This window comes from Zingiber officinale, chromosome 2A, assembly GCF_018446385.1.
Source record: "Zingiber officinale cultivar Zhangliang chromosome 2A, Zo_v1.1, whole genome shotgun sequence".
NCBI lineage: Eukaryota > Viridiplantae > Streptophyta > Magnoliopsida > Zingiberales > Zingiberaceae > Zingiber > Zingiber officinale.
This window is the reverse complement of record NC_055988.1, coordinates 114,284,269-114,304,795: the sequence shown is the minus strand read 5'-3', so window position 1 is coordinate 114,304,795 and position 20,527 is coordinate 114,284,269. Positions and strand designations below refer to the sequence as shown.

Genomic DNA, 20,527 nt, shown 5'->3' with positions numbered 1-20,527 from the left:
GACAAAGCCTTCGAAGCACTACGATCTCTTCCGAACGAAGAAGAAGTTGACGAGGGACAAATGGAGAGAACAAAATCTTTACTTGAATCTTTCCGAGGATAGCTACTTATAGCCTCCAAGGAATATGAAGTGTTAAGTTCTCAATAAATTCATCATTTATGATCTTCATTAATTAGGAAAATGATGAGTTATAGGCTCCATAAATTCTTCATTTATAACCTTCATTATGATAACTGTTCAAATTCTTCATTAATTATCATTATGATGACTCTTCGAATTCTCCATTAATTATCATAATTATGACTATTCAAATTCTCTCTTCTTTGTATCAAATAAATCCATATTTGATTTTGATCTCAACTAGCTTCTGATACTATTGTTCATGTTTACGTGCTATGCGTGCGACCCTCTAGGTTTTATACACGAAGGCAGTGTAAATTCATACACAGACTAAGGTAACCGTCTAGCAACAATTTTTAGCCACCCAACGTGATAAAATTAATATCAGTCATAACCTGTAAACCACCATGAACCGATTACTGTATAATTCAATCTCTTCATCTAAGTCTAAATCCCAATTAATTCGATGCATTATGCATCATTACCAAATTAATTGTTTTACTTGATTTCCAAGATATAATAGACTCTTCTTGAATGATAAATCGTTCCTCCCATGACCATAGATTTTGAGTCACTAATATCTCTAGCAAGCCGTCAGGATGTTAACTCCTAATCCAAGAGAGCGATGAATCCTCTATTGACTCAACACTATTCTCTCTACACTTTGTCATACACCCAACTACCGTATTAATCACAATCCGATTAAAGACTGCTTTTAACAGCGTCAAAGCACATAACTCCACACATAGAATAAATGAAGGTCTCAAGTCAAAAGATCAGTTGTACTCGTTCATAAGAGGAATAACCAATGATGCTTAATATGTAGTGTCCTCTTGAACGGGTCGTGTCCAGTGTACCTCTAAACTCAAGGCACCCCCAAGTACAACTTGGATATCCATCCCTCGGTCTATCTCGACCTAGTCATACTCAGCGTTGATCTAAATATCTGATCATGTCCGGAATCTGAGTCAGATGGACTACCGGGTGAGGTCGATGGAATGTTGACCAAGTCATGACGTCCCGAAGGGGGGTATGCTGAGATGACTTCTATGTTGACCAAGTCGTCAGAAGTCTTCTGGTCAATACTATCTGCAGCCAGCGACCGGGTCGCCCCGGTCTCTGGTATCCCGAGGCAGATCCGACGAATATATAAGTAATAGACTAATGCTAAAATAAACAAATGAAGGGAGAGTGAGTACGGTAACGTACCCTGGCCCAGGGGGGCGCCCTCGGATGGGGCGCTGCTCGAGTTGTCGCGACCCGGAAGAGTGGATGACTCCGAGCGGGATAAATAACTGAATCTGACAATCTGGAGCTGATCGCAGCCTGGATCCGGAAGATGACATACAGACCGGGACCTAGCAGTAACATGTAGATCAGAATATGACATCGACGCACAGGCCGAGATAGAATATCGACACGCATACCGAGCTGTACTAGCGACACGCAGGCCGGGAAATGCTAGTGGCATGTAGGTCGGGAGGTACTAGCGGCACGCAGGCCTGGGATAACAACAGGTCGCGCGTCGAAATACAACAACACATAAAGCTGGAACAAGGCAATGACACAAAGGCCAGACTACAACAGGAACGAAATACAATCAAATCAGTGACAGTGATAATAGTGGCTGGCATTGTGCTAGGGGACCCGCCGAATCAATATTGAGGAGGCTACGCTTGGCCACCGAAGACCAAGGGAGAGGAAGGTAGCACGGAGGCGGCGCTTGGGCTACCAGTGTGCGGAGGGAGGATGTGCGGCCGGCAGATGGCTGCCCCTGGAGGTGGCGACGTCGCAAGGGCTAGCGATGGCGGCAGTCTCTTCAAAGGACGAGGAGGAATAGAACGTCGGAGGGTTGCCAACATGAGAGGAGCAAGCACGTATGCTGCAGGTGAGAAGGGAGGCAGCGAAGGTGGCCTCTTCCACAAGGTCTTCGTGGTGGCGGCTGGAGGAAGAAAAGGAGGAGTTGTCGTCGGCATCACAAGGAGGAGGAAGAAGAGAGGGAGGTCGTCACTATGGCCGGCGTTCGAGGGTGGCGGCGAGAGAGAGGGAGAAGAACCCTTCTTCCCTGTTGGTGGCGGCGAGAAACCCACGAAGAAGCCAGCCAAACCTCCCCCCGCCCCCGCCCCCTTCCACAGGTGAACAATGCCCTAAAAGGGGCGTTACAGTGCCCGGACCAAAATGCCCTCCCCTTTTCTCATAATTCGACTTTGGTCCCCAGCATATATCCGTATCGCAAGCCTCCTCTTCAAGTCTAGTCGAAGGAGGCACAAGTCCGACTAACTAGACCAAGCCCAAAACAGAATCGCTACCGAGTGTGAAATCAGATCGCTGGGCTCGTCTTATCGCGTCGAATGAGTAGCTGTGGCAATGCCGGGCAAGTGACTCAAATAGTATCGAGCGAGCGATGAGATATAGTGTGAAGCGCATGCCGAGCAAGTGATCGATCGAAATGCCGAGGGAAACCAAGTGATATCGAGAAGACGATCGGGCGATGCTGAGCAGAGCAGTCAGGCGATTATGTAAATGCCAAGTAAGAAGTAAAAAATAAGTGTCGATAGGGTGACGAATGCGGGGCAAATCGACGAGTGAGACACGAGTAGCGGGTGCATGACAGAGCAACGAACGAGACGTAGATGACGAGTGCAAGGCGAAGTGACGAGTGAGTCACGAACTATAAATGTCAACTAGGCTATGAGTGTCGAATAGAATGACAACCAACCCAGAATTAGATCAAACATCTAAATGGTACCCGTGCGATAGGACGACTGTCGTGTGGGTCCGAAGACGATGGGCGAGCGATGTCAAGTGCGCGACTGAGAAAATGTCAACCGAGCGTCAGTAATTGTGACCGGGAGATCGAAAATTACCGACCAGGAAATAGTGAGAATGTCGAGCGAGTCGAAAGATGATAAACTAGCGATGTCAAATGCGCGACCGAAAAAATGTCAACCGAGCATCAGTAATCGCGATCGGGCGATCGAAAATTACTGACCAGGAAATAGTGAGAATGTCGAGCGAGTCGAAAGATAATGGGCGAGTGGTGTCAAGCGCGCGACTGAAAAAATGTCAACCGAGCATCAGTAATCGCGACCGGGCGATCAAAAATTACCGACCAGGAAATAGTGAGAATGCCAAGCGGGTCGAAAGATGATGGGTGAGCGGTGTCAAGCGCGCGATCAAAAAAATACCGATCGAGCGACAATAAATCACGACCGAGCCATAGAAAGACTGATGGACTAGCAAACCTGTGAGCGCGACCGAGCAAGTGTCGACCGAGCGATAATAAATCGCGATCGGGCTATCGAATAAGGCCGACCTAGATCAAAAAATGTTGAGCGGATCGAAAGACGAGGGGCGAGTGATGTCGAGCGCGCGATTGAGCGACAATAAATCATGACCGGGCAACCGAAAAATATCGACCGAGTGATAATAAATCATGACCGGGAAATAGAGAGAATGATGGACGAGCAGAGCCGTGAGCGCGACCGAGAAAAACACTGACCGAGTGTCAATAAATCACGACCGAGCAATAAAGAGAATGATGAGCGAGCAGAGCCGTGAGCGCGACTGAGAAAATGTCGACCTAGCGCCAGATGTGGGGCAAAGCGATGAGGGAGATACGAGGGACGAGTTATGGGCAAAGAGACAAGTGAGGCAGGAGCGGTGAGTGACGGGCATAGCGGTGATTGAGACGCGAACGGTGGGTGTCGGGCAGAGCAGCAAGTAAGTCGCGAACGATGAGTGTTGGGCAGAGCGGCAAGTGGAGAGAATGTGATGAGTGCCGAGCAAAGCGACAAGTAAGCGGTGAGTGTCGGGCATAGCGGTGATTGAGACGTGAACGGTAGGTGCCGGGCAGAGCAGCAAGTAAGTCGCGAGCGATGAGTGCTGGGCAGAGCGCCAAGTGAGCGGTGAGTGTCGACCGAGCAACAGCGGTGAGCGAAAACGCGAACTGAGAGTATCGGGTAGGGCGGCAAGTGAATCAAGTGTGATGAGTGCTGGGCATAGCGGCGAGTGAGGAGTGAGTGCACATCAATCGGGAGGTCGTTGGGCATGAGAGCATACTCACTTATAACTCGCACTGGGGCGAGAGTCTGGAGGCGTAAGAGCATGCTCACTTATAACTCGCACTGGGATGAGAGTCTGGGACACCGACCGGGCAGGTCGTTGGGCGTGAGAGCATGCTCACTTATAACTCGCACTGGGGCAAGAGTCTGGGACACCGGCCGGGCAGATCATTGGGTGTGAGAGCATGCTCATTTATAACTCGCACTGAGGCGAGAGTCTAGAACCGTGAGAGCAGGCTCACTTATAACTCGCGCTGAGGTAAGATTCTGGAAGCGTGAGAGCATGCTCACTTATAACTCGTACTGAGGCGAGAGTCTGGAACCCGACCAAGAGGTCATTGGGCGTGAGAGCAAGCTCACTTATAACTCGCACTGGGGCGAGAGTCTAGAATCCCGACTGGGAGGTAATCCGGAGGCCTGATCAGTACTCGATCTAGAGACCTGACAAGATTGATCTGGAGGTATGACCAGGACTTGATCTGGAGACCTAACCAGGAAACAATCTGAAAGCTTGACCAAGAAGCATTCTAGAGGCATAATCAGGAATGGATCTGGAGGTTTGAGTAGGACTTGATCTGGAGACTTGACCCAAAAACAATCTGAAGGCCTGATAAAGAAGCAATATGGAGGCCTGACCAGGAATTGATCTGGAGGTCTGACCAAGAATTGATCTGGAGCTCCGACCAAGACTTGATCTGGAGACCTGACAAGGAATTGGTCTGGAAGCTCGACCGAGCATTAATCTGGAAGCCCGACCGAGAATTGATCTGGAAGCCCGACCGAGAATTGGTCTGGAAGCTCGACCGAGAGATCGTTAGCGATACTCCGATCCGAGACCGGTGGTGATACTCTGGTCCGAGACCAGTGGTGATAGCTCGACCCCGAACGGGGGAGGATAAGACTTGAAGCCCATAGAAGCAGAGCTCGTAGCAATATGAGGGGACAGAGCCTTTATCATACCTGATGGCAAAGTGATGTCAACCGGCTGGCTAGAATCCCAAATTCCCATACAGCCAGTGAGAGAAATAGTGTTGATCCCTTAACTCCCAAATGTCCGCGGAGTCAAGGAGAGAATAATTTGAACCTTGACCGTCCAAGAGAGTGAAGCCCATAGCCATATGAGGGAACAGAGTCAATAACCATAGAAGGAAGCAGAGCATTGCGGGTGTAGGTAGCAGAGCCTGTAGAAGTAAGAGGATGCAAAACAGGTGGAGGATGCAGAACATATAATAATAATAGAGTAAAGCGCCTATAGCAGTAAGAGGATGCTGAGCCCCATGGTGAAGGGTGAATAGCCTATAGTAGTAAGAGGATGCAGAGCCTCATGGTGAAGGGTGCAGAGCCTGTAGAACACCTGATCTGGGAGCTGGGCCCCTGGTCCCTGATTGGAGGGTAAGGTCCCTAGCCTATAATCAAAGAGCGAGTCCCCTAGATCCTGATCGAGAAGTTGTACTGCCAGTCAATGATTAGGGAGCTATGTCCCTAGTGTATGAGCGGGGAGCTGGGCCCCTAGTGTTCGATCAAGAATCGAAGGCCTAGTCTTAGATTAAGGAACTAAGATCTTACTCTCTTCTCAGGGAGCTATAGCAGCTCCTATAACAGTAAAAAGGGAGCAGATCTTGTAACGTACCTGATCGGGGAGCCGTGCCAACTGGCTAAGGGTTTGTCTTAGTCCCTTGACTCCCGAATACCTGTGGAGACAGGGAAAAAACATAATGAAAAAACTAACCTGTCAGCCAGCTGAAGCTCCACTCGATCCCTGAACTCCCGAATACCAGTGGAGTGAGGGTAGAAGATAATATGTTTGTCGGGATCTTCTGGAACTGTGATAATGGCAGAGAACCTCCCAACATTGTCTATCTTCACGTTCCAAAACAGGTGGAGAAGATTCCCACAGACGGCGCCAAATTGATCCTGTCCGGAATTTATGTCAGATGGACCGCCGGGTGAGGTGGATGGAATGTTGACCAAGTCGTGACGTCCCGGAGGGTGGTATGCTGAGATGGCTTCTATGTTGACCAAGTCGTCAGAAGTCTTCTGGTCAATACTATCTGCAGCCAGCGATCGGGTCACCCCGGTCTCTGGTACCCCAAGGCTCGAGGCAGATCCAACGAATATATAAGTAACAGACTAATGCTAGAATAAACAAATGAAGGGAGAGTGAGTACAGTAACGTACCTTGGCCCAAGGGGCGCCCTCGGATGGAACGCTGCTCGAGTTGTCGCGACCTGGAAGAGTGGATGACTCCGAGCGGGATGAAAAACTGAATCTGACGATCTAGAGCCGATCGCGACCTGGATCCGGAAGATGACATACAGACCGATGTTGGAACCCCAATGTTATTTTGGTGTTATCAACAAGTTAAGTTAGGTCCTGTGTGTTTCTAACCTTGTGTCTAAGTGTGCATGAGTTTAGGAGCACAGGTAGTCGAGTGGAAGACGCAACTAGCGATAAGGACGGCAGTCCGAGGGACGAGGTGCTGTGGAAGAGTACACCGACGGACGAGAAGGAAGCGAGCGGTGGTTCCGAGGGACGAAAGCCGGAGCGGAAGATTGCTCCAGGAGCAAGAGACGCAGCTAGCGAGAAGGACGGCACGCGGTGCGTCCGAGGGACGAAGCCTGCGGATGAGTACACCGACGGACGAGAAGGAAACACGCGGCGATTCCGAGGGACGAAAAGCCGGAGGGAAGCCCGCTCGAGAAGACAGAAAGTTGGGTTCGGGTGAGCCCTTTTCCGGATGTCAGAGATCACCTAAGCGAGCGGATCCGGAGGAGAAGAACCGTACCAAGGCGGGACTGAACCAGAGAAGAGGTCCCCGACGAAAAAGTCAACACCTGTTGACTTTGGGCTCCGGGGCGCCCGGAGCCTTCCGGGCGCCTGGACCTTGATTTTGACCAGGATTGCGATTTACACGATCTGAACGTTGAGGAATAAAGTTTTATCCCCCCCCCCCCCCAGGCGCCCAGAACCCTTCCAGGCGCCCCGACCAAGGCTATAAATATAGCTTTGGTCCAGAAGCTTTTCATCAATTCAGAAATTGTAAACAACACTTGTGCGCTTCCACTATTTAGATAAGCTTCTGTCTTTCTGTGCCTACACTGCTATAAAAAGGCTTCTCCGCCAGAAGGAGATAATAGTACAATATCTTCCTTGGATTAACCCCAGTTGTAACCAAGTCAACTCTTTGTGAGCCTTTACTTTCTGTTTTCTGTTTACTTTATTATTCTGCAAGTGTTCTGTTGAAAGTTCGAGAAGGGTCTTTGTTTATTTTGTTAGGGCTATTCAACCCCCCCTTCTAGCCAGCGCAACGGTCCTACAAGTGGTATAAGAGCCGAGGCGCTTCAGGAGGACTAACCGCCGAACGAAGCAACGAGATGGCCGGACCAAGCATCCACCCGCCGAAATACGAAGGGGACTTTGCTACCTGGAAGAAGCAGATGCAGGTATTTTTTACAATAGATTTTGAATTAACCTTAACAATGGAATCTGGCTATGTAGCTCCAGAAGATAAGGAAAAATGCCAATGGACAAAAAAGGAGCAGGCTGAATTCGTGGCGAACGGCAAAGCAGAATACCATCTGCTAAGCGTTCTTCCACCTCAAGAAGTCAATAGGATCGGGCGCTACGACTCGGAAAAGGAACTTTGGGAGAAGTTCCTCGAGCTGCACGAAGGGACGTCCGAAGGCAAGCTCGCCAGAAGAGATCTGCTTCGGAATCAGCTCACCAGCCTGCGACTTGGGGAAGACGAGTCAGTCGCACATCTGCACTCAAGAATAAAAGAAATAATTACTGGACTTTCGAATCTCGGAGAAAAGGTAAGTAACCGAGATTCGCTCAGGTACGCTTTAAATTCCATTCCTAGAAATACTAAATGGGCATCATTAGTAGATGCATTTTACATTTCTAAAGATTTAGAAAAGATTTCATTAGAAGAATTCTTTTCAACATTTGAAGTGCATGAGTGAAGATGTGCATGAATGAAGGAGCCCAAGAACAACGTCGCCCTCAAAGCCTCGAGAGACGAATAAGAATCGGAATCCTCTCTCAACGACAAGGAAATGGTAATGATGGTAAGAAGATTCAAGAAACTTTGTAAATCCAGATCTACTAACCATCTGCAGGGAAAGAAGAAAAGAACGATCCGCTGCAACCACTGCGACAAAGAAGGGCACGTCAAGGACAACTACCCCAAGCTGAAGAACAAGGACAAGGAGAAGGGTAAGAATCTCATCCAAAAGAGAAAGACCCTAAAGGCGACGTGGGATGATACGTCGTCCGACTCGGAAGTCGAGGCATTCTTCGGACTCGCACTGATGGCAAGTCATCAAGACAACGAATACGAGTCAAGCTCTTCCAAGATGAGCATCGAGAGCATCGATGAAGGGGGAGCTTCTTCAGAAGAAAGCAGCAGTTCAGGGGGAGACACGGACAACGAACTCGACAAGGTAAGTCAGGTACGTTCTCTTCCTCCCGATAAACTTTTTAAATTTGTTAAGTTATTAACTAGAGACTGCTATAAATTAGAAAAAGAAATAAAAAATTTAAAAACAATTTTAGCTAAATCCTGCCCTTTAGAAGAATTAGACAAATCAAAATTGGAAAATGAAAAATTGAAATTAGAAAATCAAAATTTGAAAATTCAAATAGATAACTTAAAAAGCTATGCATGTTCATCTAAAACCAATTTTAGAAGATTTAATAATTTAAATTGGTACTTTAAATATCACCCGGGACAAATTAGGAACATTTCAAGAAAATATGTCCCTAAAAACTTTTTAGTTAATCCAGTAGGTTGGAACCTATATTGGGTTCCTAAATCATGCTTAAACTAAATTTTAAAAATTAAAATTAGTGCTTTAAGCGAGAAAATTAAACAAAAAATTTCTTTATGAGGCTTTGTCAAGGAAGTGGTTGTTGCTCCAATAACCAAGAAGGCCTAGTGCCTCGTCACGACTTGGAAGCCAAAATATTGAAATAAATGTTTAATTAACTTACTAATGAAGCATTAATATAAGAATTAATTAGTGCTTTAAAAAGGTTATTCAAAACATTTTATTTCAATTCATAAATTTACTTACTTAGAATTTTTTTTTTAATTGCCTAAGTCATTTAAAAAAAATGTGCTTGAAAATTCTCAAAAATTTAAGTTATAATTTTTTTAATTTCAAAAATATTTTACTTAGAATTTTTTTATACTTAGAAAAATTCTCAAAAATCATTCTTTCCTAAGTTAAGAACTTTTTCTTGAAACTAGAAATCTCAGCTTCAATTACTTAGAAAATTTTTCTAAATTTCTTAAAAACTTAGAATTTTTTTTCTCTAAGTCTTTAACCCTTAGATTGTTTTTCTTGGAATCCCATTTTTTTGTGATCAAAGGGGGAGAAGGGAAAGTATAAGTCTAGGGGTAGGGGTGTTAATTCGGGTGGGTCGGGTCGGGTTGGGTTGGGTTGAGTTTTTTTTTTTTTTTTTAACCCAACCCAAACCCGACCCGAACCCGATCAACCCGATCAACCCGAACCCGACCCATATAACCCGAAAATCCGATTCAAAACGATTTTTTTTGGGCTATTTTCCCTATAATTCTTCACTTTTATCTCAATACTCCATCATTATCATACAAATATACATAAAAACATCTAAACTTTTAAAATAAAATTTGATTTAACTCCAAAAAAACCCACAAAACCCTATATTTAAGTCAACCCGGGTCAACCCGAACCCAACCCAACCCGAAAATTTTTTACCCTCCAACCCGAACCCGACCCGAACCCGAAAATGCCCAACCCGAACCTGATTTTTTCGGGTCAACTCGGGTTGGGTCGTCGGGTCGGGTTCATTTTTGACACCCCTATCTAGGGGGAGATAGATATATTTATTTTTTTCTATCTTTTTATACTTAAATTACAAATTAAGTTAATTTACTTAATTTTATTTAATGTCTATTTTTACCCTAGCTTAACTTGGGTTGATCACACCAAAAAGGGGGAGATTGTTGGAACCCAAGGTTATTTTGGTGTGATCAACAAGTTAAGTTAGGTCCTGTGTATTTCTAACCTTGTGTCTAAGTGTGCAGGAGCTTAGGAGCACAGGTAGTCGAGCGGAAGATGCAGCTAGCGAGAAGGACGGCAGTCCGAGGGATGAGGTGTTGCGGAAGAGTACACCGGCGGACGAGAAGGAAGTGAGCGGTGGTTCCGAGGGACGAAAGCCAGAGCGGAAGATTGCTCGGGGAGCAAGAGACGCAGCTAGTGAGAAGGACGGCATGCTGTGCGTCCGAGGGACGAAGACTGCGGATGAGTACGCCGGCGGACGAGAAGGAAACACACGGCGATTCCGAGGGACGAGAAGCCGGAGGGAAGCCCGCTCGAGAAGACTGGAAGTTGGGTTCGGGTGAGCCCTTTTCCGGATGTCAGAGATCACCCAAGCGAGCGGATCTGGAGGAGAAGAACCGGACCGAGGCGGGACTGAACCAGAGAAGAGGTCCCGGACGAAAAAGTCAACACCTGTTGACTTTGGGCTCCGGGGCCCCCGGACCTTGATTTTGACCAGGATCGCGATTTACGTGATCTGAACATTGGGGGATAAAGTTTTATCCCCCCAAGGCGTCCGGAACCCTTCCAGGCGCCCCGACCAAGACTATAAATATAGCCTTGGTCCAGAAGCTTTTCATCAATTCAGAAATTGTAAACAACACTTGTGCGCTTCCACTGTTTAGATAAGCTTCTGTCTTTCTGTGCCTACACTGCTGTAAAAAGGCTTCTCCGCCAGAAGGAGATAATAGTACGATATCTTCCTTGGATTAACCCCGGTTGTAACCAAGTCAACTCTTTGTGAGCCTTTACTTTCTGTTTTCTGTTTACTTTATTATTTTGCAAGTGTTCTGTTAAAAGTTTGAGAAAGGTCTTTGTTTATTTTGTTAGGGCTATTCAACCCCCCCTTCTAGCCGGCGCAACGGTCCTACAACCGAGACCTAGCAGCAACACATAAATCAGAATAAGACATCGGCGCACAGGCCGAGATAGAATATCAGCACGCAGACCGAGCGATACTAGCAGCACGTAGGCCGGGAAATACTAGTGGCACGCAGGTCGGGAGGTACTAGCGGCACGTAGGCCCGGGATAACAACAGGTCGCGTGCCGAAATACAACAACACATAAAGCTGGAACAAGGCAACGACACGAAGGTCAGACCACAACGGGAACGGAATACAATCAAATCAGTGACAGCGATAATAGTGGTTGGCTAAGTGCTAGGGGACCTGCTGAACCAATATTGAGGAGGTTGCGCTTGGCCACCGAAGACCAAGGGAGAGGGAGGTAGCACGGAGGCGGCGCTTAGGCTACTAGCGTGCAGAGGGAGGATGTGCGGCCGACCGACGGCTGCCGCTGGAGGTGGCGACATTGCAAGGGCTAGCGATGGCGGTAGTCTCTTCAAACGACGAGGAGGAATAGAACGTCGGAGGGTTGCCGGCATGAGAGGAGCAACCACGTGTGCTGCAGGCGAGAAGGGAGGTAGCGAAGGTGGCTTGTTCCACAAGGTCTTCGTGGCGGCGGATGGAGGAAGAATAGGAGGAGCTGTCGTCGACGTCACGAGGAGGAGGAAGAAGAGAGGGAGGTCGTCACTGTGGCCGGCATTCGAGGGTGGCGGCAAGAGAGAGGGAGAGAACCCTTCTTCTCTGTTGGTGGCGGCGAGAAACCCACGAAGAAGTTAGCCAAACCCCCCTTGTTGGTTGCTACTCGGAAAACCTAAAAGTTCCACTGTACAAAAATTTTGTACAAAGGTCTGAACCTTTTTCCTAGCTACCATGTGTTCTTTTAAATTAAATTTTGGATCGCCTGCGGAACTTAACACGTTTGATCCAAAACTTAATCTATTTGTTCTTTTAGGTTTTAACTTGGATCTCCTGCGGAACTTAACACGTTCGACCCAAGTCTCCTTAAGTTATTAATTCCATTAAATACTAATTTCCATAAAAGGTTCCCAGTACTGACGTGGCGAGGCACATGGCCTTCTTGGATATGGGAGCAACCACCACCGACTAGACAAAACCTTTAATAGAAAGCTAATATTTAATTTCCTAAAATAACTTTAGGTTAACCAAAGAGAACAATCAAATCACAAGGAAAGAAAGAAACAAAAGAACACAACATCGAAAAACATATTCGAAATACTAGATCATAAGCCTCTTGTATTTGGTATTATTTCCATAAATAACTAGCATGATGCGGAAATATAAATTACTAATTATACCTTGTAGAAAAACCTCTTGATCTTCTACCGTATTCCTCTTCTAACCTCGGACGTTGTGTGGGCAACGATCTACCAAGATGAGAAACCACCAACCACCTTCTTCTCCTCCAAGCAAGGTTCGGCCACAAAGGAAGAACTTTACCAAAGAAGAAAATCAAAATACTAACCAAGCTCCAAGAGATGCTAACTTTCTCTCCTTCTTCTTCTTCTTCTCCAAGTAGTATCTGGCCACCACAAGAACTCCAAGAGAGATGAAGTATTCGGCCACCACAAGAGGAAGAGAGGGAGAGGGTAATGGCCGGCCACAACACCAAGGAAAAAGGGAGAGAAAACAATAGAGGTTGTATCCTATGAAGGCACCCTCACCCCTTCTTTTATATTCCTTGGCCTAGGCAAATTAGGAAATTTAATTACAATAAATTTTCCTTAATTTCCTTGACTTGATTTAATTGAGAGAAATAAAATAAAATTTCCCAAATCAATTTCAAGTGGCCGGCCACATCATTGGAAAACAAAAGAGGACAAGTTTTAATCAACAATTAAAACTTCCTAATTTGTTTCCGGAAATTTTAAAAAATAAAATTTCTCTTTAAAATCTCTTCATGGTTAATAAAAGGAAATATCTATAATTTTAATTTTATTAACATGTGAATAATTTTAAAGAGAAAATAAAACATCTCTCCAATCTACAAATAAGGAAAGAGATCTAATCTCTTTCTTTAATCTTTGTAAATCTTTTACAAGAGAGATATTTTAATTCTAATTCTCTTTAAATTATATCTTCCACATTATAATAAAAATTAAAATTAAATTTCTTTTTTATTTTGGCCGGCCCTACTAGCTTGGGTTCAAGCTAGGGCCACCCAATAATATACCTAGGCCGGCCTTAGCTTGGTTCCCAAGCTAGCTTGGCCGGCCCCGTATTGGTGGGTAGAGAAGGGGGGTATAGGTGGGTATAGAACTCTATGAATAAGAGGCTGCGATAGGGACCGAGAGGAGGAATTGGTTTTGGTCTCCGATAAAATTAAGCATCCCGTGTTCCCCAACACACAACTTAATTTTATCAATGATAATTCATTCCACTAGAGAACTATCATTGAACTACCGCACCAATCCCAAATTACATTTTTGGGCTCCTTCTTATTATGAGTGTGTTAGTCTCCCTGTGTTTAAGATATCGAATGTCCACTAATTAAGTGAGTTACTGACAACTCATTTAATTAATATCTAAGTCCAAGTAGTACCACTCAACCTTATTGTCATGTCGAACTAAGTCCACCTGCAGGGTTTAACATGACAATCTTTATGAGCTCCTCTTGAGGACATTATCAACCTAGTATCTCTAGGACACAGTTTCCTTCTATAATCAACAACACACACTATAAGTAATATCATTTCCCAACTTATCGGGTTTATTGATTCAACGAACTAAATCTCACCCATTGATAAATTAAAGAAATAAATATCAAATATATGTGTTTGTTATTATATTAGGATTAAGAGCACACACTTCCATAATAACTGAGGTCTTTGTTCCTTTATAAAGTCAGTATAAAAGAAACGACCTCAAATGGTCCTACTCAATACACTCTGAGTGTACTAGTGTAATTATATAGTCAAGATAAACTAATACCTAATTACACTACGACCTTCTAATGGTTTATTCCTTTTCCATTTTGGTCGTGAGCTACTGTTTATAATTTATAAGGTACTGATAACATCATCTTCTGTATGTGACACCACATACTATGTTATCTACAATATAAATTAAATGAACAACTACAAACAAATGTAGACAATTAGACCAAATGTGATTCTTTATTCATAATAAATGTTTACAAAGCTTAGGCTTTCAGTATACATTCCAACAATCTCCCACTTATACTAATGACTAAGCTGCCATATCTTCTACCATACATCTGATTCCCATTCCCTCCACATGCCGATCGAAAGCTTTCGCCGGAAGGGCCTTAGTGAAAGGATCTGCCAGGTTATCCGCTGATGCAATCTTGGTGATGACAACTTCTCCTCGCTTCACAATATCTCGTATCAGGTGGTACTTGCGCTCTATATGTTTACTTGCCTTATGAGCTCGTGGTTCCTTCGAGTTTGCAACTGCACCACTATTATCACAATAAATTGTGATGATTTTGGGCAAACCAGGAATCACATCTAAGTCCATTAGAAAGCTCCTGAGCCATACTGCTTCTTTAGCTGCCTCAGAGGCTGCTACATACTCAGCTTCCATGGTTGAGTCCGAAACGCATTTCTTAACACTCCTCCATGAAATGGCTCCACCTCCTAAAGTAAACACATAGCCTGATGTAGACTTACTGTTATCCCTATCTGATTGGAAATCTGAATCCATGTAACCCACAGGGAGCAGATCGTTTGCTTGGTAAACTAGCATATAATCTCTAGTCCTTCTCAGGTACTTCAATATATGCTTTATCGCAGTCCAATGTCCTTGTCCAGGGTTACTCTGATATCTGCTGACCATGCCCACGGCAAAACAGATATCAGGTCTCGTACATAGCATTGCATACATTAGGCTTCCTACAGCCGAAGCATAAGGAACTGCTTTCATGTCCTCTATCTCTTTTGATGTCTTTGGAGACATCTCTTTAGATAGAGCTACTCTATGTCTAAAAGGTAAGAAACCTTTCTTGGAATCCTGCATGCTAAAACGAGCAAGGATTGTATCTATATATGAAGCTTGGGATAGACACAACATTCTTTTCTTACGATCCCTTATAACTTTGATCCCAAGAATGTGTGCACATTCTCCTAAGTCTTTCATATCAAATTGTTTGGACAACCATACCCTTACGTCTGATAATACCTTGACATTGTTGCCAATTAACAAAATATCATCTACGTATAGTACAAGAAATACCACCACGTTTCCGTTACACTTCTTATATACACAAGACTCATCCGGACTTTGAATAAATCCATATGATGGATTACTTCATTAAACCGGATGTTCCAAGACCTTGAAGCTTACTTCAGTCCATAAATGGACTGATTGAGCTTGTACACTAGATGCTCTTTGCCTTTTTCAATGAACCCTTCTGGTTGCTTCATATGGATGTTCTCTTCAAGACTTCCATTAAGGAAAGCTGTCTTGACATCCATTTGCCAAATCTCATAATCCATATGAGCAGCAATGGATAAGAGTATCCGGATAGACTTAAGCATGGCTACCGGTGAAAAGGTCTCCTCATAATCGATTCCCTCTTTTTGAGTGTACCCTTTTGCAACAAGCCTAGCTTTGAAGGTTTCTACCTTCCCGTCTGTCCCTCTTTTCCTTTTGTAGATCCACTTGCATCCAACGGCTTTTACACCATCAGGTGGTTCTACAAGCTCCCAAACCTTATTAGAGTACATGGACTCTATTTCAGAATTCATTGCCTTTTGCCAAGATGCTGCATCTATATCTTGGAGTGCTTCGTCATATGACCGGGGATCAGGTTCATGTCCGGGATCAAGTCCGCAGACTCTCCCAAAAACATGAATCTTTCAGGCTGCCTCACAACCCTCCCACTACGACGAGGCACTATCTGTGGTTGTGTATCATGTGTGACACGTGTTGCAGTCTCTTGTGGTACTTCATCTTGTACTGTTGGTACTGAAGTAGACATGTCCTCTCTAAGTTCTTCTAAAATAACTTTACTACTGGGCTTGTGATCCATTATATAGTCTTCTTCTAAAAACTGGGCATTGGTGCTAACAATGACCTTCCGGTCTTTAGGACTATAAAATAAACCACCTTCGTTCCTTTGGGATATCCTACAAACACGCGAACTTCTGACGAGATTCTAACTTATCGACATTTGGTTTCAGCACATGTGCTGGACTACCCCAATCCGAATATGTCTTAGACTGGGTTTCGCCCATTCCACAATTCTATGGGAGTAGAAGAAACTGATTTAGAAGGTACTAAGTTCAGAACGTATACTGCTGTTTCCAGAGCATATCCCAAAACGAATTTGGTAATCTGAATAACTCATCATCGATCTAACCATTTCCATAAGAGTCCTATTCCTTCGCTCTACACACCATTCTGTTGGGGTGTTCCAGGTGCGGACAATTGGGATTGAATCCCGACCTCTGATAAGTAATTCCTAAACTCTCCTAAGAGGTATTCGCCACCACGATCTGACCGTAGTGTCTTGATACTTTTACCTAGTCGTTTCGCCACATCAGCCTTGTATTCTTTGAACTTATCAAAGCACTCAGACTTGCGGCGCATTAGGTAAATATATCCATATCTTGAATAATCGTCTATGAAAGAGACAAAATATTCAAAACCTCCTCTTGCCTGGACAGACATAGGACCACACAAATCAGAGTGAACCAACTCTAACACTTCTTTGGCTCTATACCCCTTGGCCTTGAACGGCCTCTTGGTCATTTTACCTTCCAAGCAGGATTCACAAGTTGGAAAATTTTCCAACTCTAATGAACCCAAAAGTCCATCGGCTATAAGCCTCTGAATCCTACTTAAGTTAATATGACCAAGCCTTAGATGCCAAAGATATGCTTGGTTCATTTCCGAAGGTTCTTTCCTCTTATTAGAATTAGAAGATGAGTTATAAATTTCCATGTTTTGCTTTGTGGAAGAAATTGGATTTAAAGTATATAAATTGCCAACTAATGCACCAGAACAGATAATCACTTTATTTCTTTTAATAACTACATCGTTACTAAAAGAAACTGAATATCCATCTAAAAACAGTTTAGAAACTGAAATTAAATTCTTTCTAAAACTGGGTACATAAAGACAATTTCTTAAAACCAAATTCCTATTTCTACTAAAAGATAAGTAGACGTCTCCCACTGCAACAGCTGCCACCTTAGTAGCATTGCCCATGTAGACGGTAATTTCTCCTTCAGATAGTTGTCGGGTTTCCTGGAACCCCTGCAAGGAATTGCAGACATGATCAGTGGCTCCCGTATCTACACACCAGGTGCTGGTAGATAACACCGCTAAACATGTTTCAACAACTAGAGTATGAGATATACCTTTGTTTTGGTTCCTACGAGGACAGTCCGCCTTCCATGACTGCTTACGGATGAAGCACTTGCCCTTCTTCTTCTTCATTCCAAATCCCTTGAGATTTATTCACTTTCTTTGCTGAACCGACTTGTTTCTTCTTCTTCTTTCCTTCGGTTTAGAAGTAGAACCATTTTCGACATAGTAAATTTGAGCATTGTGACGAAATAATCCTTCTGCTTCTTGAAGTTCAAGAGTTCCGCTAATGAATAAACCCTCTTATTCATATTATAGTTCCGGCTCAAAACTTCTAGGTAGCGTTTGGAGGATCATATCGATCTGGGTTTCCCATCAATTTCTCCTCCAAGGATCCGTATCTCGTTCAGATAAGCCATCATCTTTAGGATATGATCCCTTACGGGAGTACCCTCTGCATGGTGGTGTCATTATCTTTCTCATGGCTTCTTGCCTAGAAGCCCTATCTTGATGACCAAAGAGTTCCTTGAGATTATTCATAAATCGTTGGTAAATCTTGATCTCGATGTTGCAATACATTTGACATTGAAGCCAAAATGTAACACCGCCATCTCATATGCTTTTACCCATTTCTATGATATTCAATCTCCTCTTGGGTAGATTCACCGATGGGTGCATCAGGACAATGCGCAGTACATATTTATAGCTTTCAGCAGAAGAACAATGTCCGAGTTTCTTTTCCAATCTATGTAGTTTGGTCCAATAATTTGTTGAAGTATGATGGACGATGGGTTGAAAGACATCCTAAGAATCACAAATAACTTTTGGTCGAACTCTAAATTTAGAATAATATTGATTCCTCAAACAATACTATTTTAAATTAACCAACACCTCATAACACCGTGAATTTTGTATGCCACGTTAGTGTGGACGTATACAAATTCAACATTTGTAAAAGGAGGTTTTAACCCATTAATTTTATTATCTTGTCAACCTAACTTTTGACAAATAAAATTAATAGTTGGTATCATTTGGTCACACAAATAATAGCAGTGACTCCGATGGGGAGGATACTATTAGATGTGTCTAAGTGTATACCATTACTTGACACTAAGTCCATTAATAAGATTATGCCCCTTCCGTTGGGGAAGATCACACGCTCTTAATTAACTTCCTATAGTCATCCAAAAATGGAAGTCTGTTCTAGTGATCCGCAAACAAGCTCATCCGTTATGGAGGAAGGCACTCAGAGCCAACGCACAAGCTTGTTTGCATCACTTACAAACCAGTAATGGAGACCATGGGATTTATTTAAAAAACTCTCTCCCACTTAGTTATTTATAAATGAGGAATTTTAACTATGCTAGCCTACTTAAACTTGTAAACTAACATGCACACACAGCACAATATAAAAGCAATAAATAGAAAATTTAATTTTCAACTATTATGGCTTTTATCTCTAATTGTCCTCCGTGTGTTGTCATCCCAAGCTGCTGCCATATTTGGCCACCGGGTCTAGCTGTCGCATCCATCTTGCTCCTAGTTCCGCTGCGCCTCTGGTCCTTAGAAGGTTCCACGCTTTGCAAGATTCGATCCGCGACATAAATAGAATTTTACATTTTTGATCCTATATTCCATAAAAGGAATGTACATGTATCTATATCAAAAATAAAATCCTAATAAAACTAAATACAGCTCCTGCTGTATTTTAATACAATCATGCACACACATATAAATTGCCCTTGACATGTCCAAGGGTCCAATCACACACATAATTAACTAAAAGCCATAATAGTTGGATCCTGCATCCACAAAGTTAGCACATCCTACTATTATCCTGCCTAAATTATGTATGACATGTGCATAATTAAACTAAATACCAAATACACAGAGGCAAAACCCTAGCTCTGATACCAATTGTTGGTTGCTACTTGGAAAACCTAAAAGTTCCACTGTACAAAAATTTTGTATAAAGGTCTGAACCTTTTTCCTAGCTACCATGTGTTCTTTTAAATTAAATTTTGGATCGCCTGCGGAACTTAACACGTTTGATCCAAAACTTAATCTATTTGTTCTTTTAGGTTTTAACTTGGATCTCCTGCGGAACTTAACACGTTCGACCCAAGTCTCCTTAAGTTATTAATTCCATTAAATACTAATTTCCATAAAAGGTTCCCAGTACTGACGTGGCGAGGCACATGACCTTCTTGGATATGGGAGCAACCACCACCGACTAGACAAAACCTTTAATAGAAAGCTAATATTTAATTTCCTAAAATAACTTTAGGTTAACCAAAGAGAACAATCAAATCACAAGGAAAAGAAAGAAAACAAAAGAACACAACATCGAAAAACATATTCGAAATACTAGATCATAAGCCTCATATATTTGGTATTATTTCCATAAATAACTAGCATGATGCGGAAATAAAAATTACTAATTATACCTTGTAGAAAAACCTCTTGATCTTCTACCGTATTCCTCTTCTAACCTCGGACGTTGTGTGGGCAACGATCTACCAAGATGAGAAACCACCAACCACCTTCTTCTCCTCCAAGCAAGGTTCGGCCACAAAGGAAGAACTTTACCAAAGAAGAAAATCAAAATACTAACCAAGCTCCAAGAGATGCTAACTTTCTCTCCTTCTTCTTCTTCTTCTCCTAGTATCCGGCCACCACAAGAACTCCAAGAGAGATGAAGTATTCGGCCACCACAAGAGGAAGAGAGGGAGAGGGTAATGGCCGGCCACAACACCAAGGAAAAAGGGAGAGAAAACAATAGAGGTTGTATCCCATGAAGGCACCCTCACCCCTTCTTTTATATTCCTTGGCCTAGGCAAATTAGGAAATTTAATTACAATAAATTTTCCTTAATTTCCTTGACTTGATTTAATTGAGAGAAATAAAATAAAATTTCCCAAATCAATTTCAAGTGGCCGGCCACATCATTGGAAAACAAAAGAGGACAAGTTTTAATCAACAATTAAAACTTCCTAATTTGTTTCCGGAAATTTTAAAAAATAAAATTTCTCTTTAAAATCTCTTCATGGTTAATAAAAGGAAATATCTATAATTTTAATTTTATTAACATGTGAATAATTTTAAAGAGAAAATAAAATA

General features: G+C 43.3%; 1 pseudogene; it reads left to right on the top strand.

The window, feature by feature from the left end:
- The first annotated feature begins 1,869 nt into the window (after window positions 1–1,869).
- LOC122043916 overlaps window positions 1,870–20,527 on the top strand; it is a 37,245-nt pseudogene continuing 18,587 nt past the window's right edge.